This window comes from Aquarana catesbeiana, linkage group LG02, assembly GCF_042186555.1.
Source record: "Aquarana catesbeiana isolate 2022-GZ linkage group LG02, ASM4218655v1, whole genome shotgun sequence".
Lineage (NCBI taxonomy): Eukaryota > Metazoa > Chordata > Amphibia > Anura > Ranidae > Aquarana > Aquarana catesbeiana.
Genome location: NC_133325.1, coordinates 628,855,954 through 628,883,616, shown reverse-complemented (window position 1 = coordinate 628,883,616; position 27,663 = coordinate 628,855,954). Strand labels below are relative to the sequence as shown.

General features: G+C 45.3%; 1 protein-coding gene across 2 annotated transcripts in view; it reads right to left on the bottom strand.

Annotated features, from left to right (window-relative positions):
• LOC141128852 (interleukin-5 receptor subunit alpha-like) overlaps positions 1-22,070 on the bottom strand; it is a 146,452-nt gene extending 124,382 nt beyond the window's left edge. Inside the window, exon 1 of one of the 2 annotated variants that reach the window (XM_073616425.1) lies at positions 21,839-22,070. The gene's annotated coding sequence lies outside the window, so the exon portion shown is untranslated. The remainder of the gene's footprint in view (positions 1-21,838) is intronic. The other variant, XM_073616426.1, reaches the window with a different exon arrangement.
• Between the last annotated feature and the right edge of the window lie 5,593 nt (positions 22,071-27,663).

The window sequence follows — 27,663 nt, the reverse complement described above, 5'->3', positions numbered from 1 at the left end:
ATAACGAAGAAACAGAACGCACTGAAGAACAGCAAGGCCTGTGAAGAGCGACCTGAAAAACAGCAACGAGCAGGCAAGATCACACAGAAAACTCCGATACGAACTGACTGCACGCACTGAAGAACAGATACAAACCCACAAGCACAAACTGAACGTCAGAAAACGATCTGAAAGCCACGAGTCTGAAAAAGCGCGAATCGTCTCTCACCAAACTTTTACTAACACGAGATTAACAAAAGGAGCCCAAAGGGTGCCGCGCTTGGTTCTGAACCGGCCTTTTCTAGTCTCGTCGTACGTGGTGTACGTGACCGCGTGGTTGGCGATCGGAAATTCCGACAACTTTGTGCGACCGTGTGTAGGCAAAACAAGTTTGAGCCAACATCCGTCGGAAAAAATCCGAACAATCCGTCGGAATGTCCGTCGGAATGTCCGAACAAAGTCCGACCGTGTGTACGCCCTATAACATTGAAGAGGGAGGAACTGAAAGCCCTCTTTCATATGGAGCAGAAGCGACAATCTCGCATAGTAACACAGCACTTTTATGGGGTAACAAACCAGGACGATTACTGGCACGTTCATTACAGCAGAAAAAAGCTGCCTCATTCATAGATAAAATTAAAACCTCAACTGCTACCCTAGTGCATGAAACACCGAACATAGCCAATGAATTCCGAGCGTTTTATCAACACTTATATCATGTCCAACACACGGTGGCAGATCAAGACACTAGGACAGCCCTTATACATGATTACTTAGCATAAGGCCAACCTGCCCAAACTCCCATCTGACACCTTAGCTACCCTAGATGGGGAGTTCACCACCTCGGAGCTGCGCATTGCATTGAAGGCTATGGCCAATGGCAAGGCACCTGGGCCAGATGGCTTTACAGTTATGTATTACAGATCTTTTGCACATATCCTACTGCCACACCTTTCCTCCTACGCAAATGCGATCTCTGCATGGGAGACCCTTCGGCCCGAAACCCTTTATGCACATATTACTGTGATACCCAAACCTGACAAGGACCCTAGTAACTGTGGGAGTTACCTTTCTATTTCTTTATTGAATATCGATGCCAAGCTATATGCCAAGGTCATTGCGAATAGACTCCTCCCCCTAATCCCACATTGGGTTTCCAGAGACCAAACGGGATTTATCCCAGGCAGAGGGACACGTGATAATTCCCTCCGCACCCTATCCCTAATGGCATATGCGCGAGGATCCTCCCAGCCCAACCTTCTGTTATCAACAGACGCAGAAAAAGCGTTTGATAGGGTGGACTGGGAGTATCTCATGGCAACGCTATCTCATTTAGGAATTGGCTCCTCCCTTCTATCCCATATATCCGCTTTGTATAACTTCCCCACGGCTCAATTACGTATAAACAGCACCTTAAGTGACCCCTTCACACTCTTTAATGGCACCCATCAAGGCTGCCCCCTCTCGCCCATTTTATTTGCCTTATCTCTAGAGCCCTTCCTATCGATGGTCAGGCATAATCCCTGTATCCATGGGGTTATTGTAGGGGATCTAGAACACAAGTATGCTGCTTATGCAGATGACATTCTGTTTTATATACAGCAACCCCTGATTTCTCTTCCTAACCTCATGCCAGCATTCTCAAAGTTTAGCGCCATCTCCAATTTTAAAATTAATATGTCCAAATCGGAAATATTGAATGTCTCGGTAGCAGGAGAGACTGTAGCTCAATTAAAAACGTCCATCCCCTTTAACTGGCAAAAAAGTAAAATGAAATACCTGGGTATATATCTCACATCTAACCCAGCATCCTTTTTCCACACTAACTTTCTGCCCCTCCTTAACGTAATCAGATCAGATCTGCAAAAATGGTCTCAAATGGCACACTCTTGGTTGCGGAGGATCAGTGTTGTGAAGATGAACATACTGCCCAGTCTGCTGTTTTTGCTCCAGATGATACAGTATGGAATCCCTGCAGGTTTCTTTATGTTGACCAGATCAATGATAGGCAAATATGTATGGCACAGAAAACGACCCAGATTGGCTAGGACTATACTTGTCAGACCTAAAAGGCAAGGGGGCTTGGCCCTACCAAACCTTAAACAATATTTCTTAGCTATTGTAATGAATAGAATTTCTGACTGGAAGTATCATAGAGAGTCTAAATTATGGGTTAACCTGGAGATGACACTCAGCGGATCAGATCTTTTTACCCAAATATGGATCCCTAAGAAACACAGAACTTTGTCCATAACCACTTCACCGCTTACGTACTCAACTCTTATGGTATGGGACTCACTGTGTAGGACACACAAATGGCCATACCGCTCCCCCTCTCATGCCGTTGACTGGCCACAACTACTTTCCCCCTGGAAACATAAACCCCAGAACTCATACCTGGAATCTGGATTCTACATCTACTCCATCAAGTTACTACTCATTCAGGCATTCTGCCCCTGTCAACATTACTACCTAGCTCAACGGCTACACCCTTAGATCACTGGAGAGACCGGCAACTGGCAGCTTTCGTTCACTCTCTCCCAAAACCTCTTCGTACCATCTCAGATTTAACATCTATAGAATCAGCCTTTTCTGAAGATCAACCAGTTGAGAAACCCATCCCCCATTTCTATCAGGCTTTACAGGCAACTACCATCACAGGTAACCCTACTTTCCTAACCAACTGGGAAAAAGATCTTTATAAAGAGATATCAGAGCTCCAGAAATCTACTATCCTCCTAATGGCCCACACCGCCTCCACGGCCTCCAAAACGGCGGAAATAAATTATAAACTGCTGACGAGATGGCACTACACCCCAGCGGTACTTCACAAGACATTTCCACAAACATCACCTTCTATGTTGGCGGTGATGTGGCAAACGAGCTACACATGCGCACATTTGGTGGTATTGCCCACTCATCCGCCCATACTGACTAGCTATCCTGCACTGTGCAAAGGAGATTCAAGGTTATGAAATTCCCAGTGACCCATGGGATGTTATATTGCTACATTGTACAGGCTCACCAGTAGGAGCATATAAAAAATCAAAAACACCACACTTGCTTAACGCAGCAAAAGCACTCATTCCCCGTTACTGGAAACAACTGGAAACTGGAAACAACCGACCATACCCTCATTACGCCAATGGCTAATGAAAGTAGATCACACATATTACATGAAAGATCTCACTTATTCCCTCAGGAATGAGTCGGATTTGGTGAAGAAAATATGGTCCTGCTGGTTTGCCTTCAAATATACATCTATGGATATTATGTCTCAGAATAAGTAAATAATGTGACTTTATCACCTCAAGGGGACTGGACCGAGGCAGACCCCCCCCCCCTCTCCCTCCCACACTTACCCTTATTTCTTATCCTTCATCTCTTCTTTCTCATTCTTTCTCTACTTTTGTATTGTGGATTTCGCAAATGTTTTGTGTCTATGTGAGGGCCCTCACAGTGAACTTTACGGTGTCTAAGACCCACGACAGCTGACGACCTCCGTAGTCTAGATTCTATAACATGATACTTAAACTCACAATAGTCACTTCTCCTATGTGTTCTCTCTTCTTTTCCAATAAAAACTAATTAAACAAACAAAAAAAAGAAGAGTGGGTGATGTGTGACATAAGCTTCTAATGTTGTGCATAAAATGCCAAGACAGTTCAAAACCCACCAAATGATCCCATTTTGGAAAGTAGACACTCCAAGCTATTTGCTGAGAGGCATGTTGAGTCCATGGAATATTTTGTATTTTGCCACAAGTTTTGGTAAAATTTACAATTAATTTTATTTTTTTTACACAAAGTTGTCACTAAATGATATATTGCTTACACATGCCATGGGTGTAGAATTACACCCCAAAATACATTCTGCTGCTTTTCCTGAGTACGAGGATATCACATGTGTGAGACTTTTTGAGAGCCTAGCTGCGTACAGGACCCCGAAAACCAATCACCGCATTCAGGCTTTCTAGGGGCGTAAAAAAGTGATTTCACTTCCTCACTACCTATCACAGTTTTGGAGGCCCGGAAATGTCAAGATAGCACAACCCCCCCCCCCTCCCCAAATGACCCAATTTTGGAAAGTAGACACTTCAAGCTGAGAGGCAGGTTGAGTACATGGAATATTTAAAATTTTGCCACAAGTTTCGGGAAAATTTTATGTTTTTTTTGTTTTACACAATGTTGTCACTAAATGATATATTGTTCAAACATGCCATGGGTATATGTGGAATTACACCCCAAAATGCATTCTGTTGCTTCTCCTGAGTACAGGGATAACACATGTGTGAGACTTTTTGGCAGTCTAGGACCCGTACAGGACCCCGAAAACCAATCACCTCGAAAAATTTTTGTAATTCTACCAATACTTGTGGCAAAATATAAATTATTCCATGGACTCAACATGCCTATCAGATATCTTGGGATTTCATGGCCTCCGAAACTGTGATAGGTAGTGAGGCGTGAAATCAAAAATGTACGCCCTTAGAAATCCTGAAGGCGGTGATTGGTTTTCGGGGTCCTGTACGCAGATAGGCTGCCAAAAAGTCTCACACATGTGGTATCCTTGTACTCAGGAGAAACAGTAAAATTGAGTTTATTGGAATTTTTTTATAACAAAAAATAAAAAGGGGGCAAATCTTTCTGGTCCTTAAGTAGTTAATGTTAGATTTTTCACATGACTGCAGTCTTTCCTTGGTCCTGGGCATTGATAAATGCACTTTGTGTGAAATTTACCCCTGCGTGCAGGGCGAAGTAGGCCCTGCCCACATGCATGGTAAGTCTCCATGATGTACTTGTCTGCTGCAGCACTCCCCCAGTTTAATAGCTGAATTAGCTAACCATTATGCCATCACTATTGATAGCCAATAGAGTCATATAATCCTCAGCAAACATTGCATTTCATATTCTCTAGATTTCAGCTTGCAGGTTTTTGCTGAACACTTCATCCTTTCAGAAAGTGAGTCCAGAATAATGAAGGCCTCTTGAGCCCCTCCCTAGGGAAAGAGAGCCTTGACTGATGGGGGCATGGCTAGGTATGTGACAAGGGGAACGATTGGTTGGGACATGTGGGATGGGATGGGCCTGAGCTCAGGAAATCGTGTGCCCCAGGGAATTCTGGGTCTTTCAGAAGAGTCGTTGGAAGAGCTGCTGTGGACCCTGCACCTGCCATGGACACTGATCTTCTGCTGGCCAGGGTCCACGAGCTGGCTCTCCAAGGTCAGGCTGGATGGCTGTCCCCCCTCTCTCTTCTCCACCGCCACCTGCGGAGCCCTCGGCTACTAGGGCCTGGAGGCTTATCCATCCTCCTTCCAGACTGAGCCCCAGCCCTTCTAGGCCGCCGTACTCTCCTGCCTCCCCTCCACGTCCCCCCGTTGCTCCTGTTGTCACTGGACCCGGCTCTCCACCCCTCCGTGCCGGGCAGAGCGGGGGTTAGGAGGCCAGTCAGGGTGTGTCCTGCTGTACCAGATGCCGGGCACGCCAGCCCAGAGCTTCTGCATCCTCCTTCCTCCAAGTAGTCTGTCACTGCTGGCGTGTCCCTGCCAGCATCTCTCCCTGTGGGCAGGAGATTTAAATCCTCCAGCAGTCCACCCTTCCTCTGTCCTGGCCACTACACATACACATCCCCCTGCACCCAGCTGCTACTGACCCCTGTCTTGCCGCATCCCCCACACCCAGCTGGGTGGGGGAGGGTGGAGCTGCACCTGCCACTCACCCCCTACCGCTGACCCCTGGCTTCCCACATCCCCCTGCACCTGTCTGGGTGGGGGATGGCAGCATCGACCATGCCACTCACCCCCTGCCTCGGACCCCCTGCGTTCCCTCATCTCCCTGCACCCGGCTGGGTGGGTGATGGCCAACGGTCTCCTGCGCCTGTCCCCTCATGACGGATCTCTGACCATATGCAGCTCCCTGCCCCTACAGGAGGTCTCGCTGCCACAGCCTCCCCCCACCATCTCCCTGAGCCCGGCAGGATTGGAGATTCCCATTGGGGGCCTGCTGCTGCAGCCTCACCCCTGCCTGAGGCTCGGTACCATCTCCCCGTGCCCGGCAGGGTGGGAGATGCACACGCCATGCCCAGGAGGTGGGCTGCACCCGCTGCGAGCCCTCCATCCGGGGTCTCCGGCTACTCCAGATGCTGCTCAGCTGCCATCATTGTCCCTGGGCTCTTTAAGGTCAGGGGCCGGACCACCGCCTCTGGACCTATCCTTCCGCCAGCATCCTTTAGCCTCGCCAGTCGTCAACTTTCCTCAAGACGATGGATGCCGCGGCCCCCTGCCGGCTCCTCCCACAGACGATCCTGCACCAGGCATTCCTGGACATGCTGTTGGTTGCCCTTCTTCAGCTGCACACCTGCGACTCAGTGAGTATGATTGTGATTTGATTTAGGGTGGATCCAGCAAAGCTGCCACATCGGGTCCACCGGACGTAAGCATTGTTACAGTCGTAAATTCGGTCCTGTCTCGCATGGGTGTGTCGGGCCCATCATGCTTTTTGGCTCCTTCCACGGGTGGCGCTTTGTGGGCGGTCTCACCTACCAGCACGCACCTGTCGGAAGATGTTAAGGATAGAATCTGGCGTTGTGAATATATGGATTTCCTCACATTGGTCCCCCCCGACCGTGAGTCGATCGACAAATCTCGTCGGGTTGACGTGGTGGCACAGGGCAAAAAATCTAAGCAGCTTCCTTGAACGTTCAGGAACTGTCTGCAGGGGTTCTGTGCTTTGCAAGCGTTTTCCGGAGTTAGCTGCATCCCTCTTTTGCTATCTGGATCTCATTTGGGGTGCCTACAGGGGCCAGTGTTGGTTCCACTACGACACCCAGTTTCACCAAAAACGGCGTCACGGAAGGAGTTTCATTTCGATTGGCAGGACAGTGTTGCTTATGTGCCCCCACAGGCCTTCGTCATTTCAGTTCCCAGCCGGCGCCCCCTCCGGAGCGTCGGCTGCCCCCAAAAAAGGCCTATACTGGCTGTTCAATGAGAGCCACTGCAAGTGGTACACTGCGTGCTGTTTTAAGCACGAGTGCTCACTTTTCGGGGGAGCTCACCCAGCCAGCCGGTGTTTCCAAAAGGGAAAACAACCTCTTTACCGGTCAGGGGCCAAGCCTGACGTTTCTAAACCCGGAGGACCCCGGTGATCGTCCCAGAGATGCTTCCCTGGCTCGACCGGTACCCCTTCATAGAGAGGCCTTGATCGTGCGGGAGGGTTTGAACCTTGGTTTTTGGATCCCCTTTACGCCTTTGTATGTGTCCCGACCATGGCACCTAATTTAAAAACAGCCGTTCAATTCGTAGTCGAGAAACTCCAGAAAGGAATTGGATTTGGGGTGCATGGCGGGCCCATTTGATCTTCCCCCTTTCCACAACCTGAGGGTTTCCCCCTCGGTGTGGTACCCAAAAGGGCTGAGGGAAAGTTATCCATCACCTGTCCTATCCTTCTGGCTCCTCGGTCAATGACGGCATCGACAAGGAGGAATCCAGGGTCCTCTACGCCTCGTTTGACAAGGCGCTTCACTTGATCAGGGCAGCTGGTCCTTCGGCCTTGCTGGCTGAATCCGCCTTCCACCTCCTCCCGGTCCACCCGGAATGCTTCCATCTGCTGGGAAGCTACTTTCAGGGAAGCTACTTTTTTGACATGTGCCTTCCCATGGGCTGTGCCATTTCTTGTTATTTCTTTGAACTCTTCAGTAGTTTCCTTGAATGAGTAGTGGTCCAGGCGGCTGGTTTGCATTCCGTGTTACACTATTTGGATGACTTCCTCTTCGTGGGCCCAGCTGACAGCGCTGAGTGCCAGCAGCTCCTGTCTGTTTTTCAGGACACATGCGAGCGGTTTGCTATCCCGCTGTCAGCTGACAAGACCGAGGGCCCTGTGACGGTTCTGGCCTTCCTGGGTATCGAGATGGACACCATGGAGGTGGTTTTCCAGTTGCCCATTGACAAGCTGGCTAGGCTACACTCCCTGGTCCACTTGGCAAAAGGGGCAAAAAAGCTGCAGTTGAAACAACTTCAGTCTTTGCTGGGTCACCTGGTCTTTGCCTGTCGAGTCATCACATGGGGAGGGCTTTCTGTAGACGCCTGGCGTGGGCCACAAAGGGGATAGCTGCCCCCACCATTATATTAGCATCACCAAGCCCATGCAGGATGACTTGAGGATGTGTCTTTTCTCCAGTCCCAAAATTGCCAGTCATGTTGGTTGCTGGAGGAGGTACCCAACTCACAGCTGGAGCTATACACTGATGCGGCAGTCTCCTGTGGTTTCAGTGCCTTTTTCCAGGGGGAGTGGTCTGCTGAGTGTAGGCCGGCCTCATGGGCCTGCATGGATCTTTTGCGCAACCTCACAATGCTAGAGCTCTTTCCGATTATTGTCTCTGTTGAGCTGTGGGGCGAGCAGTTGCGCAATCGCCAGGTGGTTTTCTGGTCCGATAACATGAGTGTGGTGCAGTTAATCAATCGACAGTCCGCCAGATCCCCTCCAGTCATGTCATTGCTGCATTTTTTGGTTTTAAAGTGCCTTCAGTTTAACGTATGTTTTAGAGCTAGGCATGTCCCTGGAACTGCTAATGATATTGCCGATGCTCTCTCTCGTTCACAGTTCGATCGCTTCCGCGCCTTCGCCCCGTCAGCTTCCCTGCAGGGCCTTCCCTGTCCAGCCTACTTGTGCAACCTCATTTCCAATGTTTGCTAGACCTCCTCCGGGCGTCGCTTACCCTGCAGTCGTGGGTGTCTTACTGTCGTGTGTGTAATGAATGGGTACAGGTGTTGGGCGGTGAGTTTTCCATTTTATCTTCACAGGAAAAATGCATGGCTTTATTTTCTTACCTTGTTTATCTACTACACAAAAAGGTCCTTCTGGTTCCACAGTTTAGTTGGCCATGTCTGCTTTGTCCTTCTGGTTTCAGCTCCTTGGGTGGGAGGACATCACAAAGCGTTCCCGATCCGTCGGGTCCTGCGGGGTTTGGAGGCGTGCAAGTTATTCCCTCGATTCCCGGCATCCGGTTTCCCTCCCTATTCTCTCCGGTATCCTTTCCCTGTTGCCGTCCCTTTGTTTTTCCCCATTCGAGACCCTTCTCTTCTGGAACGTGGGAGATTCCTTCATTTACTGGGCCACTCGTCGGGCAGCAGTTTGGAGCCACAGGAAGAATTTGAGTTTTACCTATGATCTCGCCAGGATCCGCTGGCTTGGGCTTTGCGGTTTACGCTGGTCCTTCCAGAGTTTTTGCTATCAAGCGGCACATTGCTTAATGCTATGCAGTTTATACAAATTTGGTGCTCATCTGGTCGGAAATTCTGCCTCACCTGCTCTGGGCCAGGGAAGTACCTGGCCCCCGGCTAGAATGCTTCCGTCGGAAAGTGAATTCTCAGGTCACCAAGTTTGTTCAGCAAATAGGTGGGTACGTCATCCGCCACAAGGATCTGGAGAGTACTAATGATGATCTGTTGAGACCGGATGGCGTTCACCTTAATGACATTGGGTTGGACATATTCAACCTTGGCCTGCAGCGAGGTGTGGAACAGGCATTGGCTGTGGTGGGGCGCTTGTCAGTTATTAACTGACGGGCGGTTGGCGGTTTTCTTTACCTTGCCAGCAGTTAAAGTTGCTGTAATGGGCTATGCCCTTGAATGGAAAATTGGAAGTAGGCTGTCTTTCCAGCACTTACGGTAAGGACAGGCCCCACTTCCCCCCTTTTAGTTAAGTGCTCACAGTACAACTGTGACTGGCACTGGTTAAATATGTTCACATGTTAAGTGTTGTAATTTAATAAAGCTGTGGCCTTGCCCTTTCCAACCTAATAGTTGTGAGTGTCTTATTTAATGGGGTAAAGGGCAAGGGTGGTGGGGGATTTGATTCCTTGGTGTTACGTTAATTGAGACCTAAGCCCATTGCGCCTCAGCAGTCATGTTGTTCGGTAAAAAGAAGTGACACACAGAAGCATCAGTAAGTCAATTGGAGACTTGGGTAAACACTGATACATATCAATCTTTGAAAGGTAAAAATCCAGGAAAGAAGCAATAAGCTATTTTGCTGTAAACTTTAAAAAAAAAAACATGGAAATGATGCTTTAAAGCATAAGTAGAACTAAAGGCAAACCTTTTTATTTCTATTTTAGTTTTGGACAGGGTGGAGAGGGATTAGAGCACCTGTCAGGTTTTTAATGCCATCTTTGTCTGCATTATAGAGATTTACCCCCCCTATTTGTCCTGGTGACTGTTATCAATGAGAGTGAACGTGAAAGAAAATTCTAAATTTTGAGTTGGCACTAGAACAGCAATAAAGGGTAAATCTTCCAATAAGTACACCTTTGGTGACCCTGGCAAAAGCAGAGATATACTTTTATTTCTTGTTGTGGCTATGAGACATGAAGTGAAGGGAAATCTACTCCATGGGACACTGATGACAAGAAAAAAAATGACAGGGGTTATAACCCCATCTTACTTTATCCAAAATAAAGAAAAGGTTTTGGATTCAGTTCTATTTAAATATCCTAAAACCTTTCTAAGACGGGTCTTAAAATAAAAACATGGTTTGTTCATGTGACCTTTTTGCTTTAAAGTACTTTTAATTGGCAGTTTTTAAAAATGGTGCCTGGAATAGAAGACTGTTAATACTTATACTGTATGTCCTGTTGCCTACACTGCTAATTTTCACTGTCTATAAGAGATGACCCTGGATTAAGAATCTTCTGCAACAGACACACTTCTAGGTTTGTCAGATGCCTGTGGTTCCATTTGCCAGCCCCTGTATTACTACAGGACACAATAGTGGTATAGTGACCGTCAGATAGAACCACATCATGCAGCAATGAACCAGGAATGTGGCAAATAAGTATATACTTTTAGATTAATGATTTCACTTAAAGTGTTGTTATTTTTATTTTTGTACTTATAAAAAAAGTTATGTTATAATTTATTGCATTTTTTCCTTCCATTTTTTTGTTCTAATAAAAACTGAAATGTCCCTGTCCACTAGGGATTATCCTGGGTGCCTAGGATACAGGAAGAAAAAAAAAATGAGTTGCCAGGTAACAAGAAATTGACATTGATACATGCAAGGTCTTTGCTGACTTACTAGTTTTAAAAGGCATAATTTCACTCAAATAACAGATCTGCTTTAAATAAGTGTTCTAGCAGTTAAACTACAGTACCCTTGCATAATGGCATTTAAAATGTAATAATAGTTCATAAAAAATTAAGTAAAAATTCAGTATTATTAAATTCTAAAGAATGAAAAAGAAAATTTCAATATGGAAATATACTGTTTTTTTAAGCTGAAAATGTTTTACCTTTCAAAGACTCAAATGAATTTGTTCAATTAAACTTTTGACAACAAAGCAGGAAGAATGAAATGTAGCACCAGTGGCAGCCGATCAGGATCTATCCTGTAATATGTTAGTAAATCACACCTTGAAGTTACCACATTTTTCTTTGAACTTTTACTAAATAAACCCAAAGGTCACTATCTTCAAATAAAAGATATTGCAAAAGTATTGTGGTGCTGTACTGTTATATAATGTTTGTGAAATTTTCTGGAGAGTAAGTCATTATTTGCTGCACCAGTATACAATTTATATAAACCATGCTGGCAGGGGCGTTGCTAGGTCTACAAAAGATCTGGGGCTAGAGCCCATAGCAGCGTATTAAAGTCATACGCTTGGGTGGGCATACACATGTATATACAGTAATATACGTGTGTGTATATCCCCAGAGAGCCCCCCATTTACATCATGGTCCCCAGAGAGCCTCCCCCTTACATCAGGGTCCCCAGAGAGCCCCCCACATACATCAGGGTTCCCAGAGAGCCCCCCTTACATTAGGGTCCTCAGAGAGCTTCCCCCTTAAATCAGGGTCCCCAGAGAGCCTCCCCCTTAAAATCGGGGTCCCCAGAGAGCCTCCACCTTGCAATAGGGTCCCCAGAGAGCCCCCCACTTACATCAGGGTCCCCAGAGAGCCTCCCTGCCCCTAGGGGACCCCTGCAGAGACTCGGGGCTATAGCCCCAAAAGCCACCCCCTAGCGACGCCACTGCATGCTGGTAATTTGGGGGCTGACAGATTTCATACAATAGACTTGGTCTTTGTGACCACTTGTTTTGTTCCCCCACATGATCCAAATCAGGGTAGGCATTTAATATTGACCAGTGAGAATCGAACATCTCTCAAGATCAAAGAATATATTAATAATTAGATTGCCTGAGTTTGTCATATCAGGGCAGCCTGCTCAATTCCTGAATGAGCAACCTTAGAATTCTTAAGTTCATGATACTTTCAGAAATAAAATCATTTTAAAAAGTCCAAGGCACAGACAGGTGCAAATTGATAGCATTTTGAAGGGTTTCTCCACCCAAAAGTAAAAATTGAGTTGAACCACTTTAACACGGCATATTCTCATTGAGACATTCATTTTCCAATGTATGATATCTAAAGCCAAAACTTTATTTTTAATTAACATTTTAGATAGAATAACGGATGGTTAAAATCACTGTTATGTTTTACAATATTACATAACAGGAAGTATGAGGAGTAGGGATGAGCTTCGCGTTCGAGTCGAACCCATGTTCGACTCGAAAATTGCCTGTTCGGTCGTTCGCCGAATTGCGAACGATATGGGCCATTCGCGCCAAATTCGTGTGACGCGTCACGGCCCATAATTCACTGCGGCATCTCAGTGCATTGCTGGCTGATGATTGGCCAAGCATGCACTATGACCTGCATGCTTGGCCAATCACAGCGCCGTCGGTAGAGAGAGCTGTAATTGGCCAAAGCCAGGGTGGCTTTGGCCAATTATGGCTCGGGGGGTTTAGAACACGCCCCACACTATATAAGGCCGCCTACACGGCGGCCCTGTGTAGTGTGTTCCGGCGTGCTTAGATAGAGAGAGAGAGACAGTGTAATTTCATTTGAGTTAGCTAGATTAGGCAGGACAGTCAGTGAGTTAGCTGCACTTATAGTGTATTGTGTATATATATGCATCCCAGGTGTTGCATATATATATATATATATATATATATATATATATATATATACACTGTATTCAGTTTAGCTAGATCCGTTCCTGTTATCTTCCTACTGACAGGCAGGCTTGTCTTGTTACAGTATTTACAGCTACCTGAAGCAAATTTCTGGTGTTCTTTTGATCCTATTAGTACCACAGTCAGGTAGCTAGACTATTTACAGTTAGTGTAGTACGTCCTCCTCACAGTGTTCAGTTAAAACTACAAGTTAGTTTAGTGTGACCTCTGCACAGTGTTCAGCTAAAACTACAAGTTAGTGTAGTGCACAGTGTTCAGCTAAAGCTACAAGTTAGTGTAGTGCGTCCTGCTCACAGTGTTCAGCTAAAACTACAAGTTAGTGTAGAGAGATCTCTGCACAGTGTTCAGCTAAAGCTACAAGTTAGTGTAGTGCATCCTGCTCACAGTGTTCAGCTAAAACTACAAGTTAGTGTAGTGCGACCTCTGCACATTGTTCAGCTAAAACTATAAGTTAGTGTAGTTAGACCTCTGCACAGTGTTCAGCTAAAGCTACAAGTTAGTGTAGTGCGTCCTGCTCACAGTGTTCAGCTAAAACTACAAGTTAGTGTAGTGAGACCTCTGCACAGTGTTCAGCTAAAGCTACAAGTTAGTGTAGTGCGTCCTCCTCACAGTGTTCAGCTAAAACTACAAGTTAGTGTAGTGAGACCTCTGCACAGTGTTCAGCTAAAGCTACAAGTTAGTGTAGTGAGACCTCTGCACAGTGTTCAGCTAAAGCTACAAGTTAGTGTAGTGCATCCTGCTCACAGTGTTCAGCTAAAACTACAAGTTAGTGTAGTGAGACCTCTGCACAGTGTTCAGCTAAAGCTACAAGTTAGTGTAGTGAGACCTCTGCACATTGTTCAGCTAAAACTACAAGTTAGTGTAGTGCGACCTCTGCACAGTGTTCAGCTAAAACTACAAGTTAGTGTAGTGAGACCTCTGCACAGTGTTCAGCTAAACCTACAAGTTAGTGTAGTGAGACCTCTGCACAGTGTTCAGCTAAAGCTACAAGTTAGTGTAGTGCGTCCTCCTCACATTGTTCAGCTAAACCTACAAGGTATTTTTTTGTGAGCTCTGCACAGTGTTCAGCTAAAGCTACCTGTAGAAGGTTGGTGGTGTTTTCCTGATCCTATCACTACCGCAGGCAGCTAAATAAGTTAGTGTAGTGCGAGCTCTGCACAGTGTTCACCTAAAGCTATCTGTAGAAGGTTGGTGGTGTTTTCCTGATCCTATCACTACCGCAGGCAGCTAAATAAGCTACAAGTTATTTTTTGGCGAGCTCTGCACAGTGTTCACCTAAAGTTAGCTGTAGAAGGTTGGTGGTGTTTTCCTGATCCTATCACTACCGCAGGCAGCTAAATATGCTACAAGTTAGTTTTTTGCGAGCTCTGCACAGTGCTCAGCTAAAGCTACCTGTAGAAGGTTGGTGGTGTTCTCATACTACAGGCAGGCAGTTGATTTTGCTAGTTGCAGTATCAGTATATATATATATATATATATATATATATATATATCCCAGCTTAGTGCAGCTACAGGCCATTAGTATGGAGAGGCAGACAGTCACAAGCCAATAAAAGAGGGCAAGCAGGCTCTGTGTCTAGAGGCAACAGTGCTGGTCGTGGAGACGGTGCATCCTCATCAGCACGTGGCCATGAGACACGTTTGGCCTTTTTTTCGGCAGCTGGCCGTGTTGAGCCGCAACATGTGGAAGACCTGGTCGAGTGGATGACAAGCCGTCCCCATCCTCCTCATCCTCTCTCACCCATGCTCAGAGTACTTTGTCTGGCAAAGCAGCGGCCTCTTCACTCGGCTCAATGTCATCAGTGACTCCTTCCCTAGCCCCACCATATCCTCCTGAGGAGTCCCTCGAACTGTTTGACCACAGTGTTGGGTACATGCTCCAGGAGGATGCCCAGCGTTTGGAAGGCTCTGATGATGATACTGAGCTAGATAAAGGCAGTAACGTGAGCACGGACAGAGGGGGCACCCAAGAAGGACAGCAATCTGGCAGCCATGCTCCCCCTGCTGCAGCATACTGCCAGGTTTGCTCCAGTGATGAGGAGGGAGGGGATGATGAGGTCACTGACTCAACGCGGGTGCCTGATAGGAGAGAGGAGGAGGAGGAGGCGGCACATCACCAATGAGGCAGGATGCCCTCCAGGAGCCAGCCTAAGGGCAGCACACTGACTGCATCACACCCCAAATCTCCGCATGTGCAGGGCGCTGCAGTCTCTGCGCATTATTCAAAAAGTTCTTTGGTGTGGGCCTTTTTTGAGACGAGTGCATCAGATCGCACTGATGCTATTTGCAACATATGTCTCAAGCGTATCTCGCGTGGCCAAAACATCTCCCGCTTGGGCACCACATGCTTGACCAGACATATGTTGACCTGCCATGCAGTTCGTTGGCAAGCGTATCTAAAAGACCCACACCAAAGAACAAACAGGACCTCTCCTGGCTCCTCATCAGCTGATATCTCCAACCCCACCATACCTTCAGTCCTCTCCGAGACCTGCACTGAGAGGATTGAAGGTGTAGAATTAGGTGTGTCACAGCCAAGTACTTGTGGGCAATCTGCTTTCAGTACACCGACGTCAGATTGTACCAGGCAAATTTCCCTGCCCCAGCTGCTGCACCGTCGAAAGAAGTTCGCTCCCAGCCATCCACATGCCCAGCGGTTGAATGCTAGCTTGGCAAAATTGCTAGCACTTCAACTGCTGCCTTTTCAGTTGGTAGACTCTTCCCCCTTCCGTGAGTTTGTGGAATGTGCGGTTCCTCAGTGGCAGGTACCCAAATGCCATTTTTTCTCACGGAAGGCGATTCCGGCTCTCTACCGGCATGTGGAAGGCAATGTCTTTGCCTCGCTGGACAGGGCGGTCAGCAGTAAGGTGCATTTTACTGCTGACTCATGGTCCAGCAGGCATGGACAGGGACATTACCTAAGTTTCACCGCGCATTGGGTGACTCTGCTGGCAGCTGTTTCCCCACCACGCTTCCAAAATGCCACTACTAATGATTGTGATCCACCCCCTCCTCTTCTTCTTCCTCCATGGCCTCTTCCTGTGCTTTGTCCTCGGAACCAGCGGTGCTCCGTAGCCGTTCAAGGGGCTACGCAAGTATGCAGGCCAAAAGATGCCATGCGGTGCTTGAGCTGGTGTGCTTGGGGGACAGGAGCCACACTGGGACAGAGGTTCTGTCAGCTCTGCAGGGGCAGGTTCAGAGGTGGTTGATGCCATGCCAACTTAAGGCAGGAATGGTGGTTTGCAACAATGGCACTAACCTCCTCTCTGCCCTCCGACAGGGACAAATGACCCATGTGCCCTGTTTGGCTCACGTCCTTAACTTGGTGGTGCAGCGGTTCTTGGGCAGGTACCTGGGCTTACAGGATGTCCTGAGGCAGGCCAGGAAAGTCTGTGTGCATTTCCGCCGGTCATATAATGCCAGTGCTCGGCTGGCAGACCTCCCAAAGGAGTTTGACCTGGCCAAGAACCGCCTAATCTGTGACATGCCCACCAGGTGGAACTCAACGTTGGCCATGCTGCAGCGGCAGCAAACGCAGCAGAGGGCCATTAATGAGTACCTGTGTGACTATGGCACCAGGACAGGGTCAGGGGAGCTTGTTTTTTTTCCCCACGCCAGTGGGCCATGATCAGGGATGCATGCACTGTCCTGTCACCATTTGAGGAGGCCACGAGGATGGTGAGCAGTGACAGTGCATGCATCAGTGACACTGTCCCCCTTGTCCACCTTTTGGAGCACACGCTGCGTGGAATAATGGACAGGGCACTTGAGGCAGAACAGAGGCAGGAAGAGGAGGACTTCCTTAGCTTTCAAGGCCCCCTTTATCCAGACAGTGTTCCTGCGTGCCCGCCGATCACACAGGAAGAGGACGAGGAGGAGGATGATTGTGTCAGTATGGAGGTGGAGCCTGGCACTCAGCATCAGCAGCAGTCTTTAAGGGATCAGTCCCAAGAAACACATGGACTTGTACGTGGCTGGGAGGAGGTGGCTGCGGACCATGTCGTCCTTAGTGACCCAGAGGACTCCGGACCGAATGCCTCAGCAAACCTATGCTGCATGGCCTTCCTGATCCTGCAAAGCCTGCGTAAGGATCCTCGTATTCGTGGTATCAAGGAGAAGGACCAATACTGGTTGGCAACCCTCCTTGATCCATGTTACAAGGGTAAGGTTGCAGACCTTATCTTGCCATCGCAGAGGGAGCAGAGGATGAAACATCTTCGGGAGGCCTTGCAGAAAGGTCTGTGCAATGCGTTCCCAGAGACTGGGAGGTTACAAACTCCTGTTTCTGGACAATGTGTTGCTGAGGCTTCGGTCAATCAAAGAAGGAGCGGTGGAGAAGGTGGCCGTCTGACCGATGTGTTCAGACAATTTTTTGGTCCGCAGCCCCAAGGTATGATCGGTTCCAGCAACCATCGCCAGCATCTGTTTTACATGGTGCAGGAATACCTAGGGGCAAGATCTGACTTGGACACCTTTCCCACCGAAAATCCTCTGGGTTACTGGGTCTTGAGGATGGATCACTGGCCAGACCTTGCACAGTATGCAATTGAGCTACTGGCCTGTCCTGCATCCAGCGTTCTTTCGGAACGCACATTCAGTGCTGCTGGAGGCTTTGTAACCGATCACAGGGTGCGTCTGTCCACCGACTCGGTCAATCGACTGACCTTCATAAAAATGAATCAGTCTTGGATCACCACCAGCTACCAAGCACCTGATGCTGATGTAACTGAATAATTTTTTTTGAAATCTCAGATCCCTTCAAAGACTGCCTATGCTGATGCTGAGCGACTATCCTGAGTAATTATCCTCTTCCTCCTCAATGATCATGCTGATAGCTTGTAAGAACATTTTTGGTTCTGGGCGCCACCACCAGTGCCTAAGGCCCAATTTTTCAGCCCCTCTTTAACAGGGGCGTGTAATTACAATTTTTGATGCAATACTTTGCAGCAGGGCTCGTTTCTGCATTCCAACTAGAGTATCTGTGAGGGGTTGCAGTGTTGTGGCACCAGCACCAGTGCCTAAGACCCAATTTTTCAGCCCCTGTTTAACAAGGGCGTGTAATTACAATTTTTGATGCAATACTTTGCAGGAGGGCTCGTTCCTGCGTTCCAACTAGAGTATCTGTGAGGGGTTGCAGTGTTGTGGCACCAGCACCAGTGCCTAAGGCCCAATTTTTCAGCCCCTGTTTTACAGGGGCGTGTAATTACAATTTTTGATGCAATACTTTGCAGCAGGGCTCGTTTCTGCGTTCCAACTAGAGTATCTGTGAGGGGTTGCATTGTTGTGGCACCAGCACCAGTGCCTAAGACCCAATTTTTCAGCCCCTATTTAACAGGGGCATGCAATTACAATTTTTGATGCAATACTTTGCAGCAGGGCTCGTTCCTGCATTCCAACTAGAGTATCTGTGAGGGGTTGTAGTGTTGTGGCACCAGCACCAGTGCCTAAGGCCCAATTTTTCAGCCCCTGTTCAACAGGGGCATGTAATTACAATTCTCGATCTAATATTTCACAGCAGGGCCCGTTTCTGCACCCACCAAGAGCGAGTGAGGACTTACAGTGTTGTGGCACTAGCACCACCACCACCAAAGGCCCAATTTGTCTGCCCCTGTTCAACAGGGGCATGTAATTACAATTCTTGATCTAATATTTCACAGCAGGGCCCTGTGAGGGCTTACAGTGTTGTGGCCACAACAACACCTAAGGCCCAAATTTCTGCTGAGTATATAGGGCTGGCCCCTACTTTCAAACATCCAACTTACAAACGACTCCTACTTGCAAACGGAAGGAGACAACAGGAAGTGAGATGAAATCTACCCCTAGGAAGGGAAATTCTCTCCTGTAAGAGTTAATATGGGAAAAACTTTTCTCCTTTCCACTGATGCTTTATCACCAATCCTTGTTTCACAAAAAAACCCAAATTTTCAAAAAACATTTGTCATTGGGACAAAAAATGAGGTGAAATCTTCTGAAGAGGAGCACAGACAGCAAAACAAATGTCACAGGGGTGATAACCCTTCCCTATGTTTTCCAAAAAGCTTAAAAAAGATTTTTTGGCTGGAGCTAAACATGTTAAAAATGTACCAGTTCAAAATTACAAACAGATTCTACTTAACAACAAACCTGCAGTCCCTGTCTTGTTTGCACCGCCTGTATACTGCTGTTCAGAGTATATAGGGCCTGGTGGCCCCACGCCTTTCTTTTTTTGAATTTAGGTGCGAGGTTCCCCTTAATATCCATACAAGACCCAAAGGGCCTGGTAATGGACTGGGGGGTACCCATGCTGTTTGTCTCACTGATTTTCATCCATATTGCCAGGACTCGACATTACATTAAAGCCGCAAGCAGTTTTAAATGACTTTTTTTCCTTTAAAAATGACATTTTGTGCAGGGACTGTTATAAGCACGGGAAACACGCGCCACTTTACAGGCATACTATAGACACCCCCCAGGTACGATATTTAAAGGAATATTTCACTTTTTTTTTTAAGTGTAAGCATCATTAAAATCACTGCTCCCGAGAAAACGGCCGTTTTTAAAAGGTTTTTTTGCATTGATATATGTACCCTGGGGCAGGACCCGGGTCCCCAAACCCTTTTTAGGACAATATCCTGCACATTAGCCTTTAAAATGAGCACTTTTGATTTCGAACGTTCGAGTCCCATAGACGTCAATGGGGTTCTAACGTTCGTGCAAATTTTCGGTCCGTTCGTAGGTTCTGGTGCGAACCGAACCGGGGGGTGTTCGGCTCATCCCTAATGAGGAGAACTCGCATCAATGCTCTCTTAGACAGGTGTCATGAAAAGAGGTGTCCCATTGGAAGATTTCACTTCTATTATTGTTTTAGTAAAAACTGAAAAATTTTAGTTTTCTCTTATTTTTCAGATCCTGTAGCAATGGTTTTCACGGAGGGGGCAATACCAATATTCCAATACTTTTCTACTCTAAAATAATGAAAGAAAATGTTCCTCTAGATACATTATCGGGAAAATTGTCCTTTACTACTTCTGGAGAGAACAGAGACAGACAAATGTGACTAATTCAGCCTTATACTATGAATTGCCTTTTTTTTATATCCTGTGCCTTTATTTATATTTACATGCCAACCAAGCTGTGGCAGGGATGCTTGAGTAGTTGTAGCAACAGTTTTCTTTTTCAAAAAAAGGTTTAATCCAATTGATCGAAATGTTGGAATTATTATAAACATCCCTGGCAGTTTCATAGTTTATGATTTTAGCCGGACAGCTTGGCATGCTAATATAGGTAGAGAACAATTTTTTAATGACAGGTAACATTGTATGACCAAACAAGTTATGGTGAGAAAGGAATAACGTTATCAAAAGTCCTTACTCTAATCAATCTGCAGCAGATTGAGGCACGTTAAAATAAAATATTAACTATCAAATGTGTCACTGCACAGTGAAAGAATTGAAATTAGCCCACACCACTATGTGAACTACATAAAAAAGATAAATATAAAATTAAAAATGTGCAGGGCACCTTTCACTGCAGTGTTGTACAAGGGAGAAGCTGAAGTCTTCGTTCTAGATTCGATCAGACCTCCTGTAATTTAAGAGGTCAACTAAGGAAAGTAATGCCCCGTACACACGGTCGGACATTGATCAGACATTCCGACAACAAAATCCTAGGATTTTTTCCGACGGATGTTGGCTCAAACTTGTCTTGCATACACACAGTCACACAAAGTTGTCGGAAAATCCAATCACTCTGAGCGCGGTGACGTAAAACACATACGTTGGGACTATAAACGGGGCAGTAGCCAATAGCTTTCATCTCTTTATTTATTCTGAGCATGCGTGGCACTTTGTGCTTTGGATTTGTGTACACACGATCGGAAATTCCGACGGATTTTGTTGTCGGAAAATTTTATAGCCTGCTCTCAAACTTTGTGTGTCAGAAAATCCGATGGAAAATGTGTGATGGAGCCCACACACAGTCGGAATTTCTGACAACAAGGTCCTATCACACATTTTCCGTCGGAAAATCCGACCGTGTGTACAGGGCATAAGAGTTTAACCATTACATACTAGTGGATGTGATCGTTCAAGTTGAAGGCTTTTTTTTATGAAGAAGAGAGAAGGATATATTGTATTTGGATTTACCACAAATTACGTGTTTGAGACATTTTGTTGCTGTAATGATGATATTGACGCATATGAACGTTCATTTAACTGGTTTGGTTTGGGAATTCATTTAGAGATTGATTTTATAGATTTATTTTACTAATTGGAGAATTGTTGCACACATTTATTTATCCATCCACAGTAGTTTTGTGTATAATTTGTCACATATGTAATTTTGCTTTTGTTTAAAACACAAATTTTGCACAGGAGCACTGTGCATTTTTAATGTTATATTTGAGTGAAATAAAGGGAATATGTACACCAAATACTGTCATTACACTCTAACCCCATAGAGTTGTCCAAAAACAAAATATTTTCAATAGTTGTCCTTTTAAAGAAACCTGTACTGAGATTGTATGGAGGTTGCAATTAATAAACTGTCCTTCTGAAAATATTAGCTGCCTTGATGTCATAGAAATCCATTGTCTTATTACTTTTTGAGCCATTGACTTGGAACAAGTTGTGCTAATTAAGGGGCCTGGGTTTTACTCTAACTTTATGCTTTAAAGCCAGAGATGGCTAAGCAAGTCATACTTCTAGAAGGTCAGGAATAGCAGTTCCAATTAGAACTGAGAAAGGAGTTGAGAACATTTACTCAAAAAAATGTCTTTAGTAAATCAACATACATAGCTGTCTTGTAACAGGTTTGCTTTAACTTATAAATATACATTACAATTATCACTAACCTTCACTTTCTCAGCTGCTGTCCAATACATCACCAGAGCCACAGACGGATCTGTATCCAGGTGTGAAATTTCCATTCAGAACTTGTTTTTTGATCTTTATTTTTTTGAATACCCTGTATGATATTTGATAAAAATCGACCTTTGTGGTTCTTCACTCCAGAGGTTTATGTGTAAATATGTCTAGTTCCTTAATGTTGGCTTGTGCAATTCAAACTGAAATTTTACCAAAAACAAGGAAGTAAGAAAGAAGGAAATGTGTCAGACAGAAAATACTTGGATGAAATACGTACGTTGAAAATATTTTTTTCCCTTCAAATGACAAGCAGAACTAAAAAATGATTATGACTGTTACCTGTTTATAGCAATGAGCGAACTGAAGAAAGCTAGTACACAGTACCCAAACCCAATTTAAATCTGTTGGACCCAAATCTTATTTATATTTTCTAGCTTTTCTTAAGGTCAGTTTGCAAGATATTTATTGATAATAAAGTAGCTGGTAGATGTACCATTGCAAAAAAATTAATAAAAACATACCGTTATAGGGGAAATTTTTTTATTTTTTTATTTTTTATTCTTTATCTCAATATTTTCAGCATACGTGGGTTTTTTTTAATAGGGTTTAAAGGACAAAATGAAAAATTCACATTTTTTTTTAAATAACACGATTGGGTAATACCATAAAACTGCACGTGAACTGGCATGGCAAAAAAACTATTGCTGCTAAATTACTGTTCCAATCCCCTGCCTGCTTCTGTTTGTAATCAAAGTAGCCGATGGATCCTGGGTGACATTACAGTGTGAATTGATGGGCAACGTGAGACATGCTTTTTTGGGGAGGGGTAAGTATTTAATTAAATACTTTTTCAATGGTGTGTGCTTGATTTACTATTTACAATGTTGTTGTGAATGAGTAAGAAGAATTACTATGTACTCCACATTCATTCACAGAAATCTATGGTAGTAATACTGCCACTAAATGAATGACTTCCAGCTACACTAGTGGGTACGGCGAAATGGCGAAATCTGGCCATTTAGTTTGCTTCATCATACTGCAAACAGCTTGGGATTGGGTCAGATTCATGGTTAACCTAAACCCAAAGCTCATCCCTACTTGTCTACTAATGCAAAGCAAGAATACACATCTGCTAAAAATTAGGAGCACCTAGCTTACACAAAGAGAAAATCATTAATAATTTTCATAAAATATATGAAGAATATTCCAAGCCATGAAAAAAACCTGCAATATGTAGATTGATACATACAGTATATTGTGTAAACATTTGTGTAGCAAATGGTTTACACTAAACAAACATATGACTCCTGAGGTTCTTAAAAGAGAATTTTCATTGTTTTAGTTCAGATTCATTTTCATTTTTATTTTATGTTTACTCATTTGGAGAAAACATTTATTTTGTAATTAAATATACTGTATAATAATAAGTGCTTCTATGGCATTTAGTTTGCAAGGCATTGCTGCCATTTTGCTATTTGCTGGGTGTCCAGTGTGCCCCTGTGCTTTTAGGAGGAGTGGGTTTCCTCCAGGCATACCTGTCCTCAATCTGTCCATTACTATATACTGTATGTGCTCCTATTATGGAGGCTCTCAAAATGTATAGAGTTAGAACTACAAATAATACTGGAGTGCCTTGTCGCGGCCTTTTATATTGTGTAAACATTTGTGTAGCAAATGGTTTACACTAAACAAACATATGACTCCTGAGGTTCTTAAAAGAGAATTTTCATTGTTTTAGTTCAGATTCATTTTCATTTTTATTTTATGTTTACTCATTTGGAGAAAACATTTATTTTGTAATTAAATACACTGTATAATAAGTGCTTCTATGGCATTTAGTTTGCAGGGCATTGCTGCCATTTTGCTATTTGCTGGGTGTCCAGTGTGCCCCTGTGCTTTTAGGAGGAGTGGGTTTCCTCCAGGCATACCTGTCCTCAATCTATCCATTACTATATACTGTATGTGCTCCTATTATGGAGACTCTCAAAATGTATAGAGTTAGAACTACAAATAATACTGGAGTGCCTTGTCACGGCCTTTTGCAGCTTACACACATATTGGCAAATGTGGGCAAATGAAACCCCTGTTTTTAACGTGAACTGCTAAATGGGACAATTATGTTTGTTGCATGCTGGCTGGTAAATTGAGCTGGGAATTTTTCTTTGTTTTTTTTGACAGATTCAAAAAAAAGTCTCTCATCTTCCTGTTTAATACCACCCTCTCTGCTTTTACTGTCCTCCCTTAATCCTCTATGAAGTTCAGAGCACAGTTAGATGAAATGAAAGGGGAGCAACGCCAGGAGGAGGGGTGATAGGGTTGGACAGCACCCGTATAATATCTCTTCTATCCCGTGAATCCCTCTCCCTAGAACCTTTCCCTCCCATGTGATAATGTCACATAGGCTACGAATAAAAATAAGTAACTTCAGGGGCAAGGTAAGAAAAAAGCACTCTATCACGCTTTACATGGGGAGAGGAAGATTTGAGGAAATTGCAACTGCTGTCCAGAGACGGGCTTTAAGCCTGACAATATGTATTCAATTTTCCTTTTTTCAAAATTGGAAACCTGTGTATTATTACTAGGCACCTGTCAAGGAATATGTTTACCCAAAACTAAACAAGTGATATTCAGACAGGGTCAAACTAATACTATACAATTAAAGCTGAAATCCAGCTCTAGCTTCAGTCTAGCATAGCTTTACAGGCTCCTCTCCTGTACTATGTATAAACAGAAAAAAGAAGGAGAGAAAACACCACTACCTAAGTGTAGCATTTTTTTAAATATATTGGTGAAATGAAAAACAATAAATATGCACTCACGTTTAAAAGACATTAAAAAAGTATTAATAAGTCCCCAGCAGATGGCAACCTTCCAGGTGGTCAATGGTGAGGAGCAAGCCCCTCCACATGGATGTGATGTAAGGTATTGGAACCAGGAAGCTGACCAGGGGAACACCAGGAAGAACCAGCAGAAGCAGTGTGTATATCACATGGATAAGAACCACTGTGGACAGGGGGTAAGTGTCCACAGTGGTTCTTATCCATATGATATACATACTCTTGGTTGCAAGTGTCAGTTGCATCAGTGCCTCCCTTTTTTTGCACCTGGGTACATTTAGGGTGTTAATGCTGTAGCACTGTCTCCATAGGGATTGCTGTATGTAAACTTCCCTGGGCCTCCCCTGATTTCCTTGCTACCAGTTGCTAGAGGTTTTCACACAACCATCCGCCCTCTCATCTGCTCGTTATCCAATAACCAATCCAGGGTGTTTGTTTTTTTTGGTATTTATTGTTGGAACTTGGATAGAAGGGAATAGAAGGATACTCCAACTGAAACTATTTACAGATGAGGACAACTCTCACTTGGCCTCACCAGGTTGAATGTGGTAGCAGACTCTTTGCTATACCATACTGCACTCGTATGGGAGATTTAAGTCCTTTGCTTGCTCTGACAGCAGACTTGACAAATTTTATCTTCAGGACACTCATTAGCACCTCCTTTGGCTGAGACCCATCCACTGACTCTTCTAGCTGAAGGGATAGCCCTAACAGAACAGGTCTCATGGCACTGATCTGTACTTACAGCAGGCTGAACCCATCCTCTATGGTGTGTCTCCCTTCCAGTCAGCTATGCAGGACATCTGGGTTGCAGCTTTGCTCGAACTCAGGGCCCCAGGTCGACCACCTGAGGCTGCACAACAGACTGTACAGAGGAGGGGCAGCCACCCCCTCCCTCTGGGACCCTGTTCTCCAGCTAAAGACCCAAAGCACATGTGCTCTTGGCATATATACAGTCACCCAGCATGCACTGAGGCACTTTCCTCTGCCAATGACCAAGGCTGTAACTATGCCTATACTTTCATTTGTCAGGTTTCCTCCCACTGTCCAATATGCCCTGTCCTATTGGACCAGTGTGAAACATTCAGACAACATAAGCAGCCCCTGAGCACCAAGCAGACCCTATCAATGGATCCCTGCTCCCTGGTAGGCAGAGAGCATCTAAATTTACCTGGCAGTCTTCCTGGTAAGCAGAAAGACCCCAAAACTATACTCTCTTCTAGCACCTACCTAGGAGGGTGCTACAATGCCCTATACAAAATCTCTCCTGTACTGAAATTACTTACTTTGATTTCACTGCACTGCACCGCAAGCTTAGAAACTGCAGCAGACCCGTTTCCTGTCTGAAGGTTGTCCTGCATCATCTAGCCATTACCTCTCCAGCCTTACCATCCCTGGGCCACCCTTTCATTCATTGGATTTCAGTTATTTTAATCATGGAGACTCAGCACCACACATTACTTACTAGGGTGGTTTGCATGTCAGGTGTGGGCAGGTCATGGTGACTACATCCTCCATGTTTCCTTTCTCATTGGGCGCCAAGCAAGGGTCACATAAGAGGCCTACCCCGGGGTGGGTTCTTCTGGGCTATGCTAGGTACTTTCTACAGAGTCACTGCCATACACATGGGGTTCCTTTACTTGAGCCACACTCAGGACCCGGACAGATAAATTACAAAAACAAACTCTAGTAAACTCTTTTGATGTAATAAAATCACCACGGTTACTTGTGTCTTTAGGACGGACACACAGAGCTCTTGCAAAGAAATTAAGGGTGCTGCTTCAGGCTGTAGTAGGTCCTTATATGCTGACAACCGCTGGGAGTGCAGGCAGGGAAAGAGCTTGTCTCAGATCCATAAAAGTCAATGAGAAAGGAAAAGAAGTCCCAGGAGCCACACATCACAAAAAACCCTTGTGTAAAGAGGGGAAGCAGCCTCATCCTAGACTCCATCCAGTCCACACCGGTGTGGCCTGGTTGGAGTCTAGGCTGAGGCTGCTTTCACTCTTTACACAAGGGTTTTGTGTAATGTCCAGCTCCTGAGACCCCCTTTCCTTCCTCGTTGATGCAGAGCTCTTGTCCTCTCCACCTGTCCAGCGTATCATTACCTCCAGTAATGGTATAGGGTCCTGATGTGCACCTAGCGCAGACTCCATGTGTGCATGTCACAATTATTTCTCTTCCATACCTCTGCACAGGATGAGGGCCCCAGAAGTGCAGATCTGGTCCTGTTGCTATGATAGACAGGTTGCTGCTGAAGCAGTGCCGGCAACATCTCCCTCAAGAGGCTATCTCACCTGCCACATGTACACGCTTACAACAAGCTGCTATAGAAACATTTGTTATCCTTGGTAACAACTGTATTTTCACATCCTAATAACTCTTTCTACCGTTACATTCATACTCCAATGTACTTAGTGACCGATCTGTAGACTGTATGCGCAGGTAACTTGAGTTGCACCCCTTTGGTAACTTCAGACCAGGCAAAGGCAATGTCAACATGATGATAGAGACAATCCAAGACAGTCCAAAATAAAGTGCAAACATTTCCTGGCTGCCCCAGCATACCTGTTCAAGCAAAAGTGCAATATTGGTTAAGTCCATGTCTAGAGTATAGCCTCTGCTTTGGCAGGATACGGGCCATCCAGACTTTGGCAATGGCATTAGACAGAACATGTGTGTGTGTGTGTGTGTGTGTAATTTCTCTGATCCGTCCCTAGTCCCTTTTATAGCACACGGGACCGGAGGGTCGGATCCAAGAAAACCTGCCAAGAAAAACCCAGGAATTACAGTTGACCCCTAACTTCCCGCTGGACCATCAGTAACCTCTACCTGATTTCATGCATGCAAATGCATCCTGTATAGAGAATCTACAGTCATGTAAGCAAAGGGGTGAGGTATGGTGACATCGCTATATGGATATGGCCATAGATCAACTGTCCACATTTGATCAGTAATGTCACCACATGCCCTGGCTT